The 21,795-nt window shown below is 32.1% G+C and overlaps 1 pseudogene; it reads right to left on the bottom strand.

Moving 5' to 3' along the window:
- Positions 1-19,646: 19,646 nt before the first annotated feature.
- Positions 19,647-21,090, bottom strand: LOC148208113 (uncharacterized; annotated as a pseudogene).
- Positions 21,091-21,795: the final 705 nt, after the last annotated feature.

The raw sequence follows: 21,795 nt of genomic DNA, 5'->3' as shown, positions 1-21,795 counted from the left end.
GTACCTAATTACAAATACTTGTACTAATTTTTTTTAATTACAGTATTAATATATTTTAATGTATTTTATTACTAAATATTTTTTTTATCATAACAATTTATTTAATATTAATATTAATAAATAATGAACAATTAAAATAAATTACATCATCTAAAATAATTTTTTATTAGAACTATTATCATTTAATATAAAATTTTATTAAATTTTGTTATTAAAATATTTAATAATAATGTTATTAAATTTTATTATTCTAATAATTAATTATATTTTAAAATCTATTGATAGTAATTAATAATATAAAATTAAATATTAATTTTTAAATATACATTTATAATATTGTATAATGAAATCACGTAAACTAATAAAATAGATATAAATTTTTATTAGAAGAAAAATTATTAGTAATTTAAATGAAAAACAAATAAAAAAATATAAAACAATTAAATGGGTCTCATTAATAATGAGAAAGAAAGAGTAAAAGTAGAAAAGCAATGCATTAAATGTGTGGGACCCACGAAATAAGAAATGAGACTGAGATTGATGACGGTGTAGGAGAGAAATGAGATTGCCCATTTTTAAGGATGAAAATGAAAGAAGTGGGTGGGTCCCACCATATTTGATTCTCATTCTTACGTTTTGGTAAACCAAGGTAATTAAAAAATTGAATCTCATTCCTTCCTTTTCATTGAACATAGCCTAAATATAATTTTTCAAAATGAAAAACTAGAAACAAAATTATTATCAAATTGGCCTAGAATTTCTGTATTTTAGTTTTATGTTTATCAAGGGGCTCTTACAAAAATAGCAAAAAAATTAATATGAATATGCAAAAGTAACAAATATTTTTCATCAAAATTAGGAGGCCAAACTGGAATAGAAAGAAATGAAAAGTCCAATATATCTTTAATGAACACAGAACCGTAACAATGATATACTTGATATAACCATGATAAACCTAATTTATATATTTGATTTGATATACGTGATTTGATATAACTAATTATAAGTACTAATATACTAACGATATATATTGAAAAAAAAAGCTAACATGTAAGGGACGAAATTGAAAATGACCAAATTAGGGACAAACTTGAATATTAAAAATTAAACATAAATTTGTTGTTTTTTTAAATAAACCATTTAATAATATTTAAAATTGAAGTTGTGTGAATATGAATATATATATATATTATTTTTTGCTAATGTGGTGTAAGATGATATAAATCTATCTGAGTTTGAATTCCATAATTAAGACCAACTTTCTTTTTTTTTAATATTTAAGAGTGTCCGGACTAGTTTATACGCACCTCGACTAGTTTCACGGTACAACTACCTTAGCCTACAATATTTGGTGTCGGAAACACATAAGAATTACTAATTCCTAAAGTATATAGCTATCATGGTATTTGAACTCATTCTTCGTTAGTTAACTCTGGTCCCTTTGGACTAATGGACTACCCATAATAGTTAATTAAGAGCACCTATTAAAAAATAGTGTTAGTAAGACAATTAAGAGGCCAACTTAAAAATATCTCAACTGATTAAACATATATTGTTTCCAAGAAGGTACAGATGAACATGTACAAAATTGAATATTTTGGATTAAACATAAATTTTTTTAAGACAAACATTTAATAATACTTCTAAAATATAATGCATTTGAAATATTTTTAAAATATAATAATTTTTTTTAATGTGGATGATAAAATTATCTAGTTTGAATTCCTTTTACATTAAAGCACCTATCAAAAAAAATCTTACTAAAACAATTATAATTGATTAAACAGATTTTAAAGTAACTGTAGTTGAAAATACAATCAAACTCATACATGGTTAAGGATCCCACGTTAATAAGATAAGGGACCTAACAAGTGTTTATAATATAAGTTGGTTACTCTTCTCACTGCCAATTGGATTTGAGATGAACCCATGTATATTGATACGTTATCAGAACCCAAAACGTTCAAATGAGCATTCGATCCAAATAAAATTAAACCAAGATTGATGAGTAAAAAAGAACCACGATCTTGAGAGGTGGACCTGGGCATCGTACTATTATAATGTGGAAGGTCCATTGTCTCTAATAATTAATTGTTAGGAATGAGACAAAAGTCTTCTGATTTTTTTAACTAAAAAACAAGTCAGGTGGAAATTGGAACACTTGGACCTTTGAGTTAAAGATATATGCATAGATTGACTCTATCAAATGTGGTATTATTTTTGTTACAATTTAATTTATCATTGTATTTTCGTTTTAAAAGGTTAAACTTGTCACGTTAGTTATAATAAATTATTAATAAATTTTGAATTATTAATAAATTTACTTTTAATTAAGAAGAAAGAAGGTAATTTAGATTTATACAATTTGTTTGGTTATTGATTATTAATAGTGACATGTCTAGTAATTTAAAAATGGAAAAGTGAACAAAATCATAAAAAATATTTTTCTAAATTATAAATAAAAAAAATGTATATATAAGAGAAAAAAAGGATAAAACTTGAAAAGTAATTATTGAAAAATGTGCAGGAGCTCCAAAATCAAGAATGGTAATAATGTGATTGATTAGGTTTTAGGAGAGAAATGTGATTACTCCTTTTAGAAGAAATGATTCCCAAGTTTGAAACGGTGTACAGTTGATTACATTCCTACATTTTAGTAAACACGCTAAAATAAAAACTTTCATTCTCATTCCTTTGTAGTAAACGAGACTTTAGAGTATTAAAATTCGAACAAAGAAATTAGGATATTGTAATACTTTTGACTTTGTACAAGAATAGACTTTAGGGTAGTTTAAGAAGTGCACGACTAGCCATATCAACAATACTTAAAGTACATTAATTATTATTTATGGTAATTTTATATAATCATTAAGAGGATGTCTCCCTCACATATTTAATAAATATATATTTGAATTGTACAAAAGATCAATAAATTTTAGAAACTTTAATTCGTAAGATTTGTATTTGGTTGGTCAGTTTATAACTTATATAAACAATAACGATTGGTTTGGAAATGTTTTCGGTCTCTAATTTTATTAAGAAACTTAAGCATTTGACAACTATTTACGTTTCTTAATAAAAATATTGTTTTATCATTATTTGATCTATAGGTGTTGGAAGAATGCAAGAGGAAACAGAAACCAGACATGCAATTCTATTTGACATACACTTGTACAAATTCTATAATTTATGAGTAGTTCGTAGAATTTACTTGATATTTATTCATTCGTTTGTTTTTTAGTACAATATATAGGTTGAAGTGGAGAATCGAATTCACGATTTTTTTGTCAGAAATAAGTGTCTTAATCAATTCAACTATGCTCATGCATAATTATTTATTATTTGAATAAGTTTAACACGAAAGGCTCATATTTCAACTTTATAAACTAACTCTCCAAATCAAACCTAGTTTAGAATCTAAAACGGTATAATCAAGATATAGGCGCGAGGTCCTAATGTTTAATGGCTAAGTTAATTATATAATTTCTAAGGAAAAAGAAAAAGAAAAAAAAAAGGCTAAGTTATAGACTTCTTCTATAGTAATAATTATATACGTTGAGAAACAAAATTTTTCAAAATGTCTGCATCAAAATAGTTGGTTTCAATTGTTGATTTAAGATTTAAGATTTTTTAAATTTTAAATTTTATCACTATTTTTAAAATTCATTTAATATAATAATAATAGTTATATTATTATTATTATAATAGTTATAATGAGTCAACTTGAGTATAACTCAACTTGTTAAAACATCTATATTTTCGATCAAAAAGTTGTGAGTTCAAATCCTCACTATAATAAAAAATAAAATAATAGTAATAACAACAATGACACAACTCCTCCTTGTTAACCATTTAAGTTAAATATCTAAAAAAGAAATTAATAGATTGAACATAGAATTAAAAATTTTAAAACCTTAAAAAGGACAAGTTGTTTTTAGGGATCTTAGATGTCCAATTTCTTAGATGTTTGGAATTTTAGATGCTTGAAAATAGAGATATTCGATAATCTAGGTTTGTTTAGTAGCAAAATTTATAATAATTGATGGAATATTGAAATAGTTATGTTTGCTTTGTAGGATTTGTTTGAATATTCATGCAATTTATAAATTTACTTTTATGTCGTTATTAATTTAATACTTTTATTAATTTAGTTTATTGTATATTAAATATAAATGTTATTTTGTATACAAATTAAGTTACATTAATTTGGTAATTTTATAAAAAAAATATATAATATTAACTATTAACTCCAATTTTATCTTGAACTTTCTTCTAGAAAAGAAAGTTATATTTTTATTGGATTATATTTTTACATTATAAAATCAGGAAAAAATTATTGAAGGAAATAATATTGGCTTGTATAGAATTTTTTTTTTCCATGTATAACAAATATCAATTTAAAGAGATCTACAAACCAAATAACGAAGATATTATATAATTTTAATTAAAGTTTATTTTCTATGGTAAATATAATATATAAATATACTTAATTGCATAGACCATTTATTTATTAGTGAAAGAGCACATTAACTCATTTTAATTATAAAATTAAATAATAAAAAATATATGTGAAAAAGAATAATGAAGGGCATAAATATAAGGGGTTGTTGCAAATATGGCAAAAAAAATTATCAAAATTAGCAAATAGTAACAAGATTTAGTTTTTCCAAATATAGCACTTTAAAAAAAACGGAGATTCAATTTGAGGGATTAAATAATAGTGAGACCTTAAAAATGACCAAAAGTATCCATATCATTAAAATGGCTAACAGACAATCATAGTTCAAGCTAGAATTTAATATGGATAAATATATCGTCCCACCAAAATAGCTAAAATTATCCTACCGTTGTCCCTATAGCTTCATGTTAGGAAATAAAATAGTGAATCAAAATTTCACAAATAAAATCTAGATTTAGAAATTTCAAAATTTCAAAAATAAAATCGGTTAAATGAATACTATGAAATCAAAACAAAAATTAAGATGATGAAGAATATGGAAAATGGCCTAACAAAATGTAAAATCAACGCTGAAAAGTGGAACATAAGTAGAAAAAATACCATTGAAAAATAAAATACTGTTTTTAAAACTACAGAGGAGGTAGCTACATTGGGAGACACAATAATTAATATCGTGCCAACCTTAAAACTCACGGACTGTCTCCTTCTTCCCCAAAAAACGTAATCGATCATTGGCATTGGAATTTATATTTTAGGAATGTGTCATCAACGAAAAATATTGGAAGACAGTGTTTCCATTCATCTATTGATGCTGCTAGACTTATAAAGAAAAATTTAAATCTCTCATCACCATCAACCTCATGGGCTGTGTGCGTCCCTACAGGGCATATATAGGGTAAATACACATATAGGCAGAATAAAGACAGAGTAAGTTGAGACACACGCAGCATCTGGATTTTTCTCAATCAGCCTGGTTGCAAAAGACGGGATCTAGCATGGGTATATGCTCCTTGTTACAGAGTCTTTGTCGAGTTTGCAATCATGCGTCTGCATGTATTAAGTGACAATCACACTTTAGCTTCCTCTGTATGTGGAACTATCTACGGGGTCTGTATCCACAACTATATATGGTAAAAACGTAGATAATAGTTTTAGGAGATCATCAATCTATACATAATCAATAATATTTTAAAAAAATAACTTGAATATCATTTTGATTTTATTATTTAAAATCCTAAATTCATAAAAAAAAAATACAAAATCTAAAATATGAATTATAAATTTAATGAATATTTAATAGGGATGAAGTTTGAGAGTTTTTGAAATATAGGAGTAAGTATATTGGGAGACTAAATAATCATACCATGTCTTATGTCAAAGATGTTTGCTAATGCGTGTAGCACGAGTATATGCTCCTCATTACAAAGTTTTTAATGAATTTGCAATCGTGTGTCTGCATGTCTTGGTATATAGAACTATGTACAGGGTTTGTAACCACAACTATACATCAGCTTTGAGGCTCTAGGGCATATACAACATATATCATTCAGACTATGTATATAGAACTATCTCAATTTCCCTTTCTCTATACGAATCTTCTGATTCTTCCATTCCCTGAAGAACGCGTCTGCTAGTGCGTCTATAACAAATATGTGCTTCCCACAATAGAGTCTCTACCGAGTTTAAAGGTTGTCACACTAACTTCTTCCAGTCTAAAAAAGATGACTTTCTCTTTTGGCGGCTATTTTACTTATAATTCTCACTGTCCTTTCCAATCATCTTCTCCATCTTCTAGTTTTTTCTCTCAAACTCTTAACAATTATATTACCTTAAATATCAACTCCTCCAATGTTTGCTTCCAATTTTTGCAAATTACGACTCAAATGCGTAAATCAAAATGGGATCAAATGGCGCAATTCACACAGCCAAAGAATCAAGCTGGGCCAGAGTTTCATTTCGAACGAATGTGACATATTTTGTGGCAGAAAACCATCAAAGAGAATATGAAATTCTTCAATTCTTCTATTGTTGAATTGAATTGATCTTCTTATAATTTAAATGCTTATCAGATGAATTTCGATCACGGAATCGGAGGCTCATACTCTACAAGTCATTCTCTGCTCGATTTGTCGATCCTTCCATGTCTTGAGTAACTTGAGATTGTTGGGTTGATAAATAATTAGTTAGATTTTATTTTGTACTTAATTAGCTTAGGATTATGTAGTTTATGGTTGATTTAATATGATTTTTAATTAGTTTGAAAGATATTCAAATTAGTTTGATTACCATTTATATTCGTAGATATTTTAGGTATGTGATATATATCTTTAATATGTCTGTATGTGCTATATCTATACTATATATGTGATATACATCTGTAATATCTATAATATATCTGACTATGATATACCTATGTGATACTGAAATGAGTATTTGTGCAATATGTATATGATATACATATGAGATACTACTGATATGAGTGTCTGATATACTTGCATTGTTGGGATAATGGAGCCAAAACAGATGACCCGTGTCCTATGAGGAAAAAGATTTTCAAACACTACTACCATTTCCTACAAAAGTAGGATATTATTGTCTTGTAAGGATTACAATATTGTTTTCCTATAAGTATTGGGATATTTGACCTCTTATAAATAGAACCCTTTTGTTAAGGTTTCATTTGTACAGAGTTCAAATAAGAGAGACTTGAGTGGTTGTGGACAGTGTATGAAAAAAAGAGTTTGTATCTCGTGGGTTTAGTGAGAGTATTTCCAATTGTGTAATCCTAGGTAACCATTATTAAGGTACTTAGAAGCAAGATAGTAATATCTTGAGTGAGATCTCCATTGTAATATTCTCAACTATAGTTGAACCTGCTTTTTTGCATAAGACTGGACGTAGTCCCAAGATAGGGGCGAACCAGTATAATCTCTGTGGTGTTAAGCTTTTGTATCCCTATCTCTTATTCCTTTGTTATTGTTACTTACTTATCTGCTGTTAGCCTGTGGAAGGGGAAAATCAAATAGTTCCTATTTGAACAACTTACAGGAGGATCGATTGATCTATATTTTTTTTTTCAACAATTGGTATCAGAGCGTTTGGTTCAGAGAGTCATGGGATCAGCAAAGAAGTCAGGTTTTGAAGGAATCATGAAGTTAGATGGGGCCAATTTCAAATATTGGAAGATGCATATTAAAGATTATTTGACTTGCAAGAAGTTGAATAAAGCTTTAAAGGAACGACCAGCAGGGATGAAAGATGAAGATTGGGTGGAGACGAATGAACAGGCAATTGCCTTTATCAGATTGTGTTTGTCGATGAATGTGGCAAGTCTCGTAGCAAATGAAACAACAGCAATAGATCTGATGAAAGCACTGGAGAATAGGTACGAGAAACCCTCAGTTAATAATAAGGTATATCTCGTAAGGAGATTTTTTAACATTCAAATGGAAGAGAATACTTCTGTCAATTCCCACATAAATGAGGTCACAAAATTAATCAATCAACTGACATCAGTTAAGATTACTTTTAGTGACGAAGTGAATGCTATTCAGTTGCTAACATCTTTACCTGAAATTTAAAAAACGATGAAGACAGCAGTGTCCAATTCGTTAGGAGACAAATCTTTAAAAATTTTCAAAAGTTTGTGATGCGGCAATTGCTGAAGAAATTCGCAGAAAGGGGAGTGACTCTACTTTCGTACAAGGCTCAGCATTGGCTGTCGAAAAAGGTAAAGAGAAGGTTGCATCTGATGACAGGCAGCAGAAGCATAGTAGGAGGGATTGGAAGAGAGATGTTGAATGTTTTCACTGCCACAAAAAAGGCCACATCAAGAAAAACTGTAGAATATTAAAAGAGGATCTGAAAAGGTATATGACAGAGTCAAATGCAGTTGTAGACGATACCCTCGTCTTTGTTGAAAGCAACACAGAAATAGGAAACCAGTCATCGGAGTGGGTAATAGACAACGCAGCTTCAGTACACATATCTTCAAATAGAGTATTATTCACATCTTTGAGAAGAGGCAATCGCGGCCACGTGAGGATGGGGAATGGAAGACTTTCCAAGACTAAAGAGATTGAAAATATACGATTGAAGACCAATAGTGAGACTGAGTTATTACTGTGAGATGTCAGGTATGTACCCAGTATCAGAATGAACCTTATCTCTACAGGTAAGTTGAACGATGATGGTTATCAGAGTGAGTTTAGTGGGAACCAGTGGAAGCTCACCAAAGGATCCAAGTTGGTGGCAATTGGCCATAGAAAATCTATGGTTTACACATCGCAATTGAGTGTTGCCAAAGGATCATTGAAACAATGGATGTAAGTTGCAGATGGTGTCCAAAGAGGTAGGACTAAGCCAGCAACAAAGACAACCAGAATAGGTCAGGAGGATCTGCCATCAATTCAGGAACAACAATTGGGAAGTCAAAGAACGAGAACAAGTTCTTTAGGTTGTCTGGGATTATCTCCAATTGTCAGACGAATTGGTGAATTGATGAAGTCACGTCAGCGAACAGTTGTATCAGAGAAAATGAACTCAGTAGGTGCTGAGGTAAAGAATGGAGTTTCAATTCTGGCAGTAGGCTTGAATACAGCTATCAAGTCATCGGTGGGAAGTTCTTTCTTCAAGAATTAGTGTTTGAGAACGAAGAAGGAAGCTTCAGATATCACCACTTAGTTTGAGTGGGAACACGTGGTTGTGTCTCTTGCGTCTGGGAGACAAGATCACGTAGATTGTCCGACCTCAGGGCAAAGACAGATGAGGCTGTTGATTTCTGATATTTTGTTTTACAAGTTTTTAAACTTGCAGAAAAGCCTTGAAGATTTTTTCAAAAAGATCAGAAGTTGTTGCAGTAGAAGCTTTGGAGTTTTCCAAGATTATCAGAGACTGTTGTTGCAATGGGAGGTAAGATCGATGTTTTGTCTCCAAGTGGGAGATTGTTGGGATAATGGAGCCAAAACAGATGACCCGTGTCCTACGAGAAAAAAGATTTTCAAACACTACTACCAATTCCTACAAAGAGTAGAATATTATTGTCTTATAAGGATTACAATATTGTTTTCCTATAAGTATTGAGATATTTGATCTCTTATAAATAGAACCATTTTGTTAAAGTTTCACTTGTACAGAGTCCAAATAAGAGAGACTTGAGCGGTTGTGGACAGTGTATGAAAAAAAGAGTTTGTATCTCATGGGTTTAGTGAGGGTATTTCCAATTGTGTAAATGCTAGGTAACCATTGTTAAGGTATTTAGAAGCAAGATAGTAATATCTTGAGTGAGATCTCCATTGTAATATTTCTAACTATAGTTGAACCTGCTTTTTTGCAGAAGACTGGACGTAATCCCAAGATAGGGGCGAACCAGTATAATCTCTGTGGTGTTAAGCTTTTCTATCCCTATCTCTTATTCCTTTGTTATTGTCACTTACTTATCTGCTGTTAGCTTGTGAAAGGGGAAAATCAAATAGTTCATGTTTGAACAACTTACAGGTGGATCGATTGATCTATATTTTTTCTTTTTTCAACATGCAATATGTATGTGATATACATCTGATATACTATGTGCAATATGTATGTGATATATATCTGATATACTACTGATATAAGTGTCTGATATACGAAAGAGGGAGAAAAGAAGAAATGCTAGGTGCAACATCTGGAAAAATAAAAAGGGTAAAATTGGAATAATGAAACATTCCAAAATCAGAATTCTAATTAATTTTGTGCTATATTTGAAAATTTTAAAAAATACGTGACATACTTTGAAATACATAAAAGATTTTTGCTACCCATTACAATTTTGCTAAATATAATGAGAAGTTGCCCTCAATATGGGAATCTTTGAAACCCTTGTTTCAAAAGGACATCAAACACTCCAACCTAAGCACAGTTCAACTAGTTAATGTACCAATCTATGACAAAAAGTCTTGAGTTCGAATTGAGTTCGAATCCCCACCCCCACATATTATACTAAAAAAAGAGCATAAAAAACCGCTTGGATGTCTCTTGTATATGCATTATCTAGGATAACTAAAAAATCTCGAAATACTCAGATATCCTACATTCCTAATAAAAGAAATATGGGATCCAAATATCTGTCTCATATGAATCTTGGATTACCGTGAAACAAACCGCTCCTAAAGAAAAAATTGGAACCAACTATACATATAAGCTAAAGGTAAAATTGAAACTAACTTAATTAGGAACAAAAATGCCCAAGGATGTGGTGGGATTCAATTTTGTCCCCACTGTTTTAAAAGTTTTCTACCTCATATTAGAGGTTAACTAGTTGTACATCGACCGTTTTTTATTTATTTTTTAAGTAACTTAATTATTTTGATTTTTTTTTATGAAACAATGAATTTAAATCTATAAATATTAATTTATATAACATATCAATATTATTTTTAACTATATGTGTTTGTGTAATTTATTTTGATATTTATATATGACTAGTTAGAAACACGTGCAATGCACGTAAAATTTTGTAGTTCTATTTTAAAGTATAAAAAAAATAAGATCTTTACAAATTATAATATAAATTACTTTTACAAAAATTTTATTGATATAGCTCAAATTATTGTACAAGAGAAATAGAAAAAAAAAATCATTTTATAGTGGTAGAAAATGAAAGAGTTTGCAAAACTCTTCGAAATTTTAAAACTTTGATATTTAAAAATTAAATATAATTAAAGGTTGTAACTATTTAATTAATTTAAGTAAAAGAAATTTCATATTAGATTTTAAGATTTAAATGAAATTAATATAATTTAATAGTTATTATAATTAATTAATTGCGAGGGAGAGATGAATTTGAAGGACAATTACCATCAAAATTTCATAAAGAAATAAAATAGTCCAAAAATATTTTCCAAAAGATAGTAAATATTTTTAACCTAGTTTATATAGTTATAAATTTATAATTATTTTTTAAAAATAAACTGATAGAATATTTTTATATTTAAACTTTCACATTTTTTGTGATTTCATTTTTTTATCGAGTCATTTTAATTTATAAATGTATCTAATTATTCATTTTAATGTTTTTATTTTTCTAAACATGATTATTTAACCATTAAAACATTATAATTTTTAAAATTCAATTATTAATTATATGAGATAAAGTCATTAATTTGATAATTAATTTTTAGGAATAAATTGACAACAATTTTATTCCAACTTTTTTCATTTTTTCTCTTTTTTTTTCTAGTTCATTTTAACTTAAATAAACGTGTTAAAAAGATAAAGGAAAACAACGAAGAAGGCGACGTGAAGAGAGATAGGAAAGAGAATGAGTGGAATTTAGAGAGAGGAGTAGGATAACCAAATTACCATTAAAGAAATAGATAAAACATTAAAATTAAAGGTAGGGAGAAAAAGTTTATCCTTATAGTCCTTTTTATATATAGTATGATTGGTATAATTTTAATTTTAAATTAAAAACAATTTTTAATGATAAAATTAGTTTTAAATAAATTGTTTTGCCCTGTCATCTATTTTCTTTTAATTCAAAACCTATGCCAAAATTTATTAAAAACAAGTTTTTGAAAACTTATTTCTATTTTTGAAATTTGGGTAAAAACACAAATATATTTTTAAAAATATATATAACATAACAAAGAAATTGCGAGGAAACCAGATAATTTGAAAAAGAAAAAAAAACTGAAGGACGATATAAAATATCTGTGAAAACTAATTTTAATATACATACACACACAAATACACACATATAAATTTTGTAAAAGTTTCATGGAGAATAAAGAACTTGCAAGACTTCTGAGATTCCATTAGATATTCTATAATCAAATGTAATTAAAGGTAAATATATTTAATTCAATAATTTAATTACAAGAAAAATTCTATTTATATCAACTTGTTGAAAACCAGCCCGAGGTGATCACAGCGTTAAAAAGAGAAAATGGAGAAAATAACAAATAGGATTTCATTCAATTAAATTGCTTGAAATACAAACCTAATAATCTATTTGTACGGTCAAAGCGAGCATATCTCAACAGTTATTGACATATACCCAACAATGAGATTGTGAGTTCGATCCTCCTCACCACATGTTGTACTAAAAAAATAAAAAATAAAAAAAATAACCTACTTATATTAATATAATCCCAATACATAAGAAATCTAATTAAAATAATATAATATAACTAAATCTAATTTAAATAACATAGTAAACTATGTTTAATTTAAATAATATAATCTAAACTAAAGTAGGATAATTTATCTAACATTCCCTTTTAATTCTTTGTGAGTTTTTAAATAAACGTAGATGTCATACCAATGCTATGTGATGGCAATTCTACCATTGTCATTGCCTCCAATTTCAATACCAGTGCCATGCCAGACCAAAACAAAAACCAAATAAAACATAACCAAACAACGATCACAAATCAAATATAAATTCGAACCAAAGTCAATCCAATAAAAAATCTCAACAAAAATGAAGAATTTATCAAACTGAAACAATCAAAACAGGTTTACAATCAATTGAAGAACATCCAACACATTAGCCAGTAAACTGAAAACGTGATTTCCTGGTAAACTCTGAATTTTGCCACCACGCAAACTTAGATTATAAGTTTTCATCGCCAACAAATCCATCAAGATGATGATGAAGGTGAGATAGAGAGATTCTTCGTGATTATAAGTTAGTGTGTGATATCATGTCCACCGTTGAGATACAGAGTAGTAACTTGGAAAAGGAGATTCTTTGTGATATGCATGCTAAATCAAAGGTGTGTTCGGGAGTGATTTTGGCAAAATTGGCAAAATCAATTCTTTTTCCATTATAATGTTTGGCAAATTAAGAAATTGATTTTAGGAAAGCGTAAAATTACTTTAAATTGATTTTTAAGGTATCACTGAAGGGTGATTTTGAAAAATCAATTATACTTAAATCTCCTTTTTCAAAATCACTAATTCTACAATCACTCCCAAACAAACCCCAAGTCTCTTAGATAGCGAAGTTTCGCATGATGATAACATCTCTAATCTTGAGCCATTAATTCATGGAGAGTCAAATGATGATGAAGGTGAGTTGAGAGGAAGAAGAGAGAAAAAATAGGAAAAGAAAATGGTCCAAATTATTTTGCCTTACAAGCCAAATCTTAAAGGACTATTGGAGTAAGATGCTCCAAACTATTTTGGCTTACAAGCCAAATCTCAAGGGACTATTGGAGTAAGATGCTTACTTTCAAACTAACTTGGTTATCTAATTGTTTGTATTCTTCTAAGAGTTTTGAAGGAAATTTAAACTCTTAAACTCCATCATGACCGAAAGCAAAGGAGAGTTGAAAGCTATAGAGAGCCCTTATAATATGGAAATTCATGGACTCATCCTACCATCTTCAAGAGATCTTGAGATCACCTTACAAGCTAAGTATAAGATAAATATTCATTTTGAAGATACTAACTTGTTCCCATTTTGGGTAGGAGATGATGAACAATTAAAGTTATGGCCGAGAATCATGAATAAATACTTGTTCAAAAAGTCCTCTAGACAATGTCATGGTCGAGAACACATGTTGCTATGTTGGAGAATTCAAATGTCAAGCACCATTAGGATAAAAAAATATCCAAATCACAATATCCACAAACCAAGTGATTGGATTTGGAAGCATTTTTGGAAAGAACAAAGATATTTTAAAAGGAAATTCAAAGGAAGACCAATGAGAGCATCACTATTATTACAAGACTTCAAGATTGCTCTACAAGGAACCCGATGAGCTATGCCCACTCAAGATACCAATAAAGAAAGGACCATAGAAATTCTCAAAGAGAGTGAATTGCAATGCCCATGAAGAAAGATCATAAGCCTTCAACCATGCAAAGAGAATCCACAAGGTAACAGTACCCTTTTTGAGGCCTATCATTTGACTAACTTTATTCATTTGAATGTAGGTAACCCACTTGATTCGAGGACGAACCTTTTTCAAGGAGGAGATGATATGATCCTATTTGGCTAGAAGCATCAAAAGTCCGCCTACTTCAAGAATGAGGAAGACCAAGACGAGAGGCCCCCTAAAAAGAGTAAATTTCATTGCATTCATCATCAAATTTTACCAACTTTGAAGGACCAAGAGCAACCATTAAGGGGCAGAAGGAGGATGGAGATTGAAGATAGACAGAGCAAGCGGTTATGCCTCAAGGACATCATCACCGCTTACCATTTGACCACACTACATGCCCCACCGCAGCAGGCTAGCATCACAACGCACCCCCGAGTGTACGCTAGAACCCACCACTGCGTTCACGTCCTCCCGTCAACATCCTTGCTAAGTGCGCCGTCACTTGCATGCACGTCCTGCCATGCACCTTGCCCTAGTCATGCGCATTTGCCTTACTGCATGTCTATGCGCCTTGCACACAACGTCCACACCGCACACCCATCCACACCTGGTGCCTGCTTGCTTGCGCGCCTATGACCGCTCATCCGTCCGTGGGCCCTTGCTACCTGTCGGCCAAGCACGTCAACGCTTGCCGCTCTGCGCCCCACCATGGCCTGTTAGCCTCCAGGGTGTGCCTTCCCCTTGCCACCGCTCACATGCTTGCCGCCCCCTCCATCTCATTTATGTTCCTAAGTTTTAGTTTATTATGAAAGAATTATGCATTTCTTTTCTTTACCTTAGATTTGTAGGTTTATTTTATTTGAAAATTTAGTGTAAAGGTCATTGGCATTTTAGCCTATAACCCTTGTTGTCTTTGAGAACCAAGTTTTGAATATTGAGATATAAAACTTACGCAATGTCCATGCCGCACATCAATCCATGCCCAATGCTTGCCTACTTGCGCACCCATGACTGCTCATCTACACGTGCGCCCTTGCTGCTTGTCGGTCAAGCACATCAGAGCTTGCCACTCAGCGCCCCAACATGCCCTGTTAGCCTCTAGGGCGCACCTTCCCCTTGCCACTGCTCACATGCTTGGCACCCCGCCATCTCATTTAAGGAATAAATTTCTTTTGGATTTTCCTCAGTTTACTTTATTGTGATTGTTTTTATATTTTAAATTTAAGGAATGTATGCTCCTAAATTTTAGTTTATTAGGAAAAAATTATGCATTTCTTTTCTTTACGTTAGACTTTTAGGTTTATTTTATTTGAAAATTTAATGTAAAGGTCATTGGATTTTTAGCCTATAAATAGACGACCCCCCTTATTTTTTTGAACCAAGTTTTGAATATTGAGGTATAACATTGAGAGGTTTCTCATTCCATTGCTTTCGTGCAAACTCCCCCCGCTCGCCCCCAATAGAGTGTTATCCTTTGTGTGGTCGAACTTAGGGTACATTATTACCACAACATACTTGTTTGGTTGGTCACCAAACTCGTGGAGTGTTTCCAACCTTAGGTGTGGTGAGTATTATATCTACTCATGGTTTTGACTAAGCTAATTAATCCAATGCTCACCTTTCAGGTTGAATCAACTATATGATTGGATTCAAGTGATTAGGGGCTCGAATAGTCCATACGCTTTTCTTATCACTGTTGGACCTGTAGTGAGAGTATCTGCTAAGTTCCTCTCGGACCTTACTTACTCAAAGGAGATAACCCCACTTTTCAACAATTGTTTCACACTTTTCAACAATTGTTTCACAACTTCATGTCTCAAGTGTATATGCATTTTGTTGCTTGCCGCCCAATCCACCTAAAATAAGGAAATTATTTCCTTTCTATTTTTATTATCAAAATTATATTTAAGGAATAATTATTTTGCTTGATTAGCAGGTGCCGCAAGTTGGTACTATTCAGGAAAAAATCTTTAATTATTTGTTTAAATCTTATTTTCCTTTATTTTTAGGTTTATTTTATTTTAAAAAAATTCTTGTAAAGGGCCTCGGCCTTTGCCTATAAATAACATGTTTCCCTAATTATTAATTTAAAAAAAGTTTATTTTAAAACAGTGATTAATTAAAAACTTGGTTTTCTTTTGAAGGATAAATCTTTTATTTTCTTTCCTAAAATCTTATTTTAAAAACTTCATAATTAAAACAAATGGTTTCTTTTAAAATTCTTTTTTTTATTCACCTTAAAAAAGAAACTCTTTCTATTTTTGGAAACAAATAATATGTACCAAAATCTTTTACTCCTTTAAAAAACTTATTCTGAAAGACTTTCTTTCTTTCTTTTTATTGGACTAGGTTTCTTTTACTTTAAAAAAAACATTTTCTTTCCCTTAAAAAAAACTTTCTTCCTGAAATATTTTTTTTCCTTGTTTTGACGAAAAATTTTACTTTCGAAAACATTTTATTTTCCATCTTTAAAAAGACTTTACTTCCCAAAACATTTTATTATCCATCTTTAAAAAGACTTTACTTCCCAAAACATTTATTTTCCTTATTAGAAGTGCTCATTCCAAAAACATTTTTTCACTAACCTTTACTCACTTAAATTATTTTAATCGCTGAAACGGAGGTCGCCAGAGTGCCATTGAGGAACGTGAATCTGCTCACCAGAGTCTGTTGGGTCTTCAGGTTTACTGGAAACTGTGTTGTTCACGTCGCCACCTCCAGAATGTTGTTGCAAGTCGCCGATTTGCTCTTCATCACCAAAAAATCGTCAGTTTTCCCGAAATGTTGTTGTAGATTGCCAGTTTGCTATTCGTCGCCGAAAGTCATGGGTGCTGCCGAAATTCGTAGCAGATCGGGTCGCTGGAAGCCCTGAAGTTTGCGCTGCTGGTTTGTTATAGTGGAGATTTGTGTCGTCGGAAATTCTACTCTTCACACTGCCGCTAGTTTGCTATTACCGCTGAAGTGCTATGTTGCCGCCAAAGAGATACTTGCTCGTGGGTGTCGGAGTGGGTCACCGTAACTGCTGTCGTCCGACTGGAGTTATGTGGTGCCATCAGAGGTCTGTCACCGCTCGCGCCGTCATTGGAGGTCTGTTGCTGCCGCCGAAGTGGGTGAGGAAGATTGATAGTGGGAAGGGGGAGAAGAGAAGATGAAGAAGATGGTGGAGTTGTAGAGAGAAAGAATAGAAAGGAGAAAAGAAAAAGCTAGGGTTGTTTTAGGAGAGAGAAATGAGTTTTCCTAGGGATAACAAAACTCAATCTACTGCCTATTCATTCTTACTCTACTCTGCTGCTCCCTGTTCTAGAAGCCTTCTCTTAAATACACACAGAAGGCAATGGTAACAAAGGGAGGGTCAGATAGAGAAAATTAGAGACTGGAAGAAAAAGTAATTCTACTTTCTTTTCTTCAATAAAATCGAAGATGTACAGTACCTATTTTTATACAAGATTGTACCCTTATTAGGGTTTTTAGAAAAGGAAAATAAGGAATAAAAAGATCTATAACAAAATTAAAACACTTTTTATATTCTCATTGGATGGGAGAAATTTGTTCACGTGATTGATGTAACAAATGTGCATTGGATGAGCTGGCCGATTTAGTTGAAATTTCCTCTTCAACACATTGGGTTTTAGTGGGTTGCTTAACATCCCCAACAACTCAGGATAGTCGAGGCCTTTACTATTGGACTGAATGTTTGAAAGAAATCAACACTAGGATTCTGATGAAAACCTTTTGCAACCAACTGAGATTTATGACGCTCAATCGACTAGCCATCGGGATTACTTTTGATGCGAAAAATCCACTTGCATCCAACTACATTAAAATATGGAGATGGGGACAAGATGCCAAGTATCATTTGGAATAAGAGCAGTATACTCAAGATCTATAGCAGCTTTCCAAGCGGGCATAACGAGAGCATTTTTCACCTTTGTTGGTTTCATGAGAGACCAATCTGTGGTGGGAGAAGACAATAGCCCCTTTGGCTTAAAAATCTCAGCTTTTCCACGAGTAACCGTGGGATAAGTAGGTTGAAATCTTGAAGCACGCGAGACGGGTTCAGAGGTTACGGGAAGTGGGGCTATTTCAGGCTGGACTGTTTCGGGAGTGGATAAAGAGGAATTTTCTTGAGACAGTGATGGATTGATTTGTGGCTAGGGGTTTGGGGAATTGGATGAGAACTAATTGATGGGCAAGCATTAGGCTCACGTGTTGGGGTGGCCTAATATTGGACCGTATTTGGCTCAATAATGAGCTGGGGGTTATGGGTCTGGACTATTTGACCATGATGAGGTAGCTGGTTAGGTAAATGACCAAATCAATTGTCTAAACTGGGGAATTGATCTAAGGGCGTAGTAGATGGTTGTTGAGTCCCAAAATTAGAAGCAAAGGGAAATTCAGCTTCGTTGAACTGAACATGTCTAAAGATGAAGATCCGACCTATAGAACTAAGACATTTATGCCTTTTGTGTGCTGGACTCGGACCAAGATAAACATATTTATCAATACGAAATTGAAACTTGTGAGTATTGTAGGACCGTAAATATGGATAACAAGCACACCCAAAAATCTTAAGTTCAGAAAAATTAAGACCTAGTTTTATCAATATTTCCATAGGAGATTTACCATTGAGCACCGGTGTGGGTAACCCGTTGATGTCAAAAATTCCTCCCACAAAAAATGTAGAGGCATGGACGCTTGAGCAAGCAAGGTTAGGTCAGTTTCCACGATACGACGATGTTTTCGTTCAACTCTACCATTCTGTTAGAGGTATAAGGACATGAACATCTGGATTGTATGCTTAATTTTGAACATAATTGATGTATCTGTTTATATTTCCCTCCATTGTCAGATTGAAAAGTCTTAATATTGAATCCAAACTGATTTTGGACCATAGCCAGAAAATGATTAAATGCCGCCATACTGTCACTTTTTAATTTCAAAGGGTATATCCATACAAATCTGCTATAATCGCATTAAGAAAAGGTACATAATATTTGAAACCATCAGCTAACATAATTGGAGCGGGTCCCCACACATCAGTATGAACTAACACAAAAAGAGCATTTGCACGTGAACTAGAAATTGGAAAAGGTAATGCATGAGATTTTCCATACTTTGCAAGCTTCACAAAAATGTAAACTATCGTTAACTCTCACCGGCAGATTACAATCTCTAACAACCCTATGAAAAATTTTAGAAGATGGATGTCCAAGTCTACAATGCCAAACCTCCTTCGACACCACAACATTAACACTAATAGGTAAATTAGGTTGAACAAGTGCAGAATAAACAACTTTATTTTTAACCGACTCCAAGTTGTTAGAACTTGAAGCACTACTAGTGATTGCTCAAACTATGTTAAGGCGATAGAGTCCATCTCTAAGTTCTCCTATCAGCACCATCTTGCTCAAACGCATTTTCTTTACAAGACAATAATCAGTATGAAATTCAATGTATACATTACTATCTTTAGCCAATTTAGACACAGTCACTAAATACACATAATACATTCTCAAGCACAACCAGTCCATTTTCAAATGCTAAACAAGATCTACGAACTTGAGATATTTTTAACTTATCACACCATTGCCTACTGTAATTTTTTCCGTATGTCCATATTCTGTGGGCTGAACGATACTATTATAATTTGTTGTGACGTGGTCCGATGCTCCACTGTCAACATACCAATTAGGATCTATTACAGTTTCTAGACTGGTCAATAACAAATTGGAGTTTTGAGTGGTTACAAATGCATACTGTGAAGGAGTATTACAATTACCAACAGCTGAATTTGGTGACCCATAGGTGTTCTTGTGTTGTTTATGTGCACCAGTTCCATACTCTTTATCAAAACAATGATAGCAAGCAAGCGTCGAGTGCCCAATCTTTCCACATACTTGACAGATTGGGCGATTGTTGTTGTTATTCCATCGACCTCTACCTCTATTTCGGCCACCACCTCCACCGTGCTAACCATCACCTACTTGAGCCTAATTGTTTTGCCAATTGTTCAGACGTTGATTTCCAATACTCATGTTTCTATTGTTAGCCATATTCATGGAAATAGAGTTGCTGAATGAGAGTGTATTTTTCTGGAGTTTTGGAATTCTAGCCTCTTTTCAAACACCAATAATTCTGATTGCATTTCTGACCATGAAATATCGATCCTCCTTTGGATCATAGCAACCATCGGATTGAACTCTTCATCAACCCCGAGTAAGACTTGTGAGACCAAAGACCGTTAGGACACTAGGCTCCCAGCTTGACCTAAGTTGTCTACATGAGATTTCATAACATGCAAATAGTCAGTCATCTTTAGAGGACCCTTTTGAGTTGTTGAAATACCCGGCGGAGATAATCTTCCTCCGCTTGAGACTGAACTTCGAAGAGTTGTTGCATAGCAGCCCATAGATCAGAGGCTTTTTCATATCACATCACCTGAGTTGCAGCCTCTAAAGTCATGGAGTTGAAAAGCCACCCAAGAAGAAAAGAAGCTGATCAATGGCCATCCAAGACTCATATTGTGGATTTACCACTACTGTAGTTGTAACTGTCGAACTCGACACTCTCATTACGTTGATTTGAGTTGTTTCACCATTCGAACCTCCAGGCGTAGGCATATGGCACCACCAGATGTGTTAGCTAACTGAGTGACAAACATAGGAGAGAAAATCTTCTCAGCGGAGGGGTGACCTTCAAGTTTATAGCTTCACAAGATGGGTAGTGCTAGGGTTTTCCATAATAGAAAGTTTCCTTTGTCTAATTTTATGGTGGTGATTTGGTTAAGGAGTTGATTCAATGGTGGAGTGCTAAAGGTGGGGTTCATAGGGGTCATGGTTGGACTATTGAGGAAGATACGTTGGTCAAAAAAATAAGGCTCTGATATCAAGAGAAAATTAGAGACTAAAAGTAAAAGTAATTCTACTTTCTTTTCTTCAATTAAATCAGAGATGTACGGTACCTATTTTTATACAAGATTGTACCCTTATTACTGTTTTTAGAAAATGAAAAGAATAAATAAAATAAGGAATAAAAAGATCTATAACAAAATTAAAACACTGGCTGTATTCTCATTGGATGGAGAGAAATTTGTTCACATGATTGATGTAACAAATCTGCATTGGATAAACTGGCTGATTTATTTGAAGTTTCCCCTTCAACGCGTTGGGTTAGTGGGTCCCTCAACACGGATAAGAATATGAGGAAAAGAAGGAAGGAGAAAAAGAGGTTTGACGAAGAAAAAAGAATCAGCTCTTTTTATTTAAAAAAAACAAAATCTTTTTTATTTTCTTATAAAACCCTTCAAATAAAATCTAACTTTTTTTAATTTGAATAAAAATTTACCTAATTTGAATAATTAAAATATTTGTTTGTTTTTTAACCAAAATAACTACCAACATAAAATAAAATAAAATAATAAATAAATAAAAATGAGTGTCAAACAAAATACGGTGTCTACCGACACTCTTTTCGAAAATCAACTTCACAAATTTATCAAAATATGTCTTTAAAAGAATATATGGGACC

Source organism: Momordica charantia (assembly GCF_013281855.1).
Source record: "Momordica charantia cultivar OHB3-1 chromosome 11 unlocalized genomic scaffold, Mcharantia_2.0 BLBB01000011.1, whole genome shotgun sequence".
In the NCBI taxonomy this organism is placed as follows: Eukaryota; Viridiplantae; Streptophyta; class Magnoliopsida; order Cucurbitales; family Cucurbitaceae; genus Momordica; species Momordica charantia.
Note: the sequence above shows the minus strand (reverse complement) of the source record. Positions and strands in the feature narration are given on the sequence as shown.